We start from the raw sequence: 3,676 nt of genomic DNA on the forward strand, positions 1-3,676 counted from the left end.
AACTAATATGACAATACACACACACACACACACACACACACACACACACACACACACACACACACACACACACACACACACACACACACACAGGTTGTGTGTCAGAGCTTAAAGGCTGTGCCTCGTGCCAAGATGACAAACTATGAATACATTTCAGAAACATACATACCACCACAGTAGGGTGACAGAAGAGACGGAAAGAGAGAAGAGACGGAAAGAGAGAGAAGAGACGGAAAGAGAGAGAAGAGACGGAAAGAGAGAGAAGAGACGGAAAGAGAGAGAAGAGACGGAAGAGAGAGAAGAGACGGAAAGAGAGAGAAGAGACGGAAGAGAGAGAAGAGACGGATAGAGAGAGAAGAGACGGAAAGAGAGAGAAGAGACGGAAAGAGAGAGAAGAGACGGAAGAGAGAGAAGAGACGGAATGAGAGAGAAGAGACGGAAAGAGAGAGAAGAGACGGAAAGAGAGAGAAGAGACGGAAGAGAGAGAAGAGACTGAAAGAGAGAGAAGAGACGGAAGAGAGAGAAGAGACGGATAGAGAGAGAAGAGACGGAAAGAGAGAGAAGAGACGGAAAGAGAGAGAAGAGACGGAAGAGAGAGAAGAGACGGAAAGAGAGAGAAGAGACGGAAAGAGAGAGAAGAGACGGAAAGAGAGAGAAGAGACGGAAAGAGAGAGAAGAGACGGAAAGAGAGAGAAGAGACGGAAGAGAGAGAAGAGACGGAAAGAGAGAGAAGAGACGGAAAGAGAGAGAAGAGACGGAAAGAGAGAGAAGAGACGGAAGAGAGAGAAGAGACGGAAAGAGAGAGAAGAGACGGAAAGAGAGAGAAGAGACGGAAGAGAGAGAAGAGACTGAAAGAGAGAGAAGAGACGGAAGAGAGAGAAGAGACGGATAGAGAGAGAAGAGACGGAAAGAGAGAGAAGAGACGGAAAGAGAGAGAAGAGACGGAAGAGAGAGAAGAGACGGAATGAGAGAGAAGAGACGGAAAGAGAGAGAAGAGACTGAAGGAGAGAGAAGAGACGGAAAGAGAGAGAAGAGACGGAAAGAGAGATAAGAGACGGAAAGAGAGAGAAGAGACGGAAAGAGAGAGAAGAGAGGGAAAGAGAGAGAAGAGACGGAAAGAGAGAGAAGAGATGGAAAGAGAGAGAAGAGACGGAAAGAGAGAGAAGAGATGGAAAAAGAGAGAAGAGACGGAAAGAGAGAGAAGAGACGGAAAGAGAGAGAAGAGAAGAGACGGAAAGAGAGACGAGACGGAAGAGAGAGACGAGACGGAAAGAGAGAGAAGAGACGGAAAGAGAGAGACGAGACGGAAAGAGAGAGAAGAGACGGGAAGAGAGAGAAGAGACGGAAAGAGAGAGAAGAGAGAGATAAGAGACGAGACGGAAAGAGAGAGACGAGACAGAAAGAGAGAGACGAGACGGAAGAGAGAGACGAGACGGAAAGAGAGAGAAGAGACGGAAAGAGAGAGACGAGACGGAAAGAGAGAGAAGAGACGGAAGAGAGAGAAGAGACGGGAAGAGAGAGAAGAGACGGAAGAGAGAGACGTCTCTCTCTGTCTCTCTGTCTTTCAATTCAATGTAAGCTCTTTATTGGCATGTGAAACGTATGTTTAACATGTATTTATTTTGCCAAAGCAAGTGTAGATAATAAACAATAAAAATATTACGTGCAAATAGTTGAAGTACAAAAGGGAAAATAAATAAACATAAATATGGGTGGTATTTACAATGGTGTTTGTTCTTCACTGGTTGCCCTTTTCTTTGCGGCAACAGGTCACAAATCTTGCTGCTGTGATGGCACTGTGGAATTTCACCCAGTAGGTATGGGAGTTTTTTCAAAATTGGATTTGTTTTTGAATTCTTCGTGGGTCTGTGTAATCTGAGGAATATGTGTCTCTAATATGGTCATACATTGGACAGGAGGTTAGGAAGTGCAGCTCAGTTTCCACCTCATTTTGTTGGCAGTGTGCACATAGCCTGTCTTCTCATGAGAGCCATGTCTGCTATACGGTGGCTCTGCTCACTGAGTCTGTACAAAGTCAAATATTTTCTTACGTTTTTGGTCAGTCACAGTGGTCAGGTATTCTGCCACTGTGTACCGTCTGTTTAGGGACAAATACCATTCTAGTTTGCTCTGTTTTTTTGTGTTAATTCTTTCCAATGTAACAAGTAATTGTCTATTTGTTTTCTCGTGATTTGGTTGGCTCTAATTGTGTTGCTGTCCTGGGGCTCTGTGGGGTGTGTTTGTGAACAGAGCCCCAGGACCAGCTTGCTTAGGGGACACTTCTTCAGGTTCATCTCTCTGTAGATGATGGCTTTGTTATACTCATAAGGATATGCCCCTTTTTTTACTGTTGCCTAAAATGATAAACCCAAATCTAACGGCCTGTAGCTCAGGACCCAAATCTAACTGCCTGTAGCTCAGGACCCAAATCTAACTGCCTGTAGCTCAGGACCCAAATCTAACTGCCTGTAGCTCAGGACCCAAATCTAACTGCCTGTAGCTCAGGACCCAAATCTAACTGCCTGTAGCTCAGGACCCAAATCTAACTGCCTGTAGCTCAGGACCCAAATCCTAACTGCCTGTAGCTCAGGACCCAAATCTAACTGCCTGTAGCTCAGGACCCAAATCTAACTGCCTGTAGCTCCAGGACCCAAATCTAGCTGCCTGTAGCTCAGGACCCAAATCTAACTGCCTGTATCAAAGGACCCAAATCTAACTGCCTGTATCTCAGGACCCAAATCTAACTGACTGTAGCTCAGGACCCAAATCTAACTGCCTGTAGCTCAGGACCTGAAGCAAGGATATGCACATTATTGGTACCATTTGAAAGGAAACACTTTGAAGTTTGTGGAAATATGAAATGAATGTGGGAGAATATAACACATTAGATCTGGTGAAAGAAAAAAAAAAGAAAAAAAAACACCTTTCTATTGTATTGTTTTGTACCATCATCTTTTCAATAAACGTATTATTCCAACCCAGGCGCAATTTAGATTTTGGCCACTAGATGGGAGCAGTGCGTGCAAACTTTTGGGCTGATTCAATGAACAATTGAATTTCTGTTCAAGTGTGTGTCAAGACTTCCCAAATGTGCATAATAGTTTTTTTAACAATAGGTATTCTTTTTCACAGCTACTGTGAATTGGACAGCAGTCCGTTAGATTAACAAGAATTTAAGCTTTCTGCCAATATCAGATATGTCTATGTCCTGGGAAATGTTCTTGTTACTTTCATCCTCATGCTAATGCGTGGCCTCGCTAGCTCAACCTCATGCTAATCGCATTAGCCTACGCTAGCTCAACCTCATGCTAATCGCATTAGCCTACGCTAGCTCAACCGTCCCGTGGAAGGGACACCAATCTTGAAGAAGTCAAGATAAAAAAATCATTAACTTCTGTGACCCTATTTACTTTATGTGGCACTTAATAGGCAATTACTATTGTAATTTTGTTATTAAACCAATTACTATTGTAATGTTGTTATTAAACCAATTACTATTGTAATTTTGTTATTAAACCAATAACTATTTATAATTTTTGTTATTAAACCAATTACTATTGTAATTTTGTTATTAAACCAATAACTATTGTAATTTTGTTATTAAACCAATTACTATTGTAATTTTGTTATTAAACCAATTACTATTGTAATTTTGTTATTAAACCAATTGAGATCG

This window comes from Oncorhynchus keta, chromosome 19 (genome assembly GCF_023373465.1).
Source record: "Oncorhynchus keta strain PuntledgeMale-10-30-2019 chromosome 19, Oket_V2, whole genome shotgun sequence".
Taxonomy (NCBI): domain Eukaryota; kingdom Metazoa; phylum Chordata; class Actinopteri; order Salmoniformes; family Salmonidae; genus Oncorhynchus; species Oncorhynchus keta.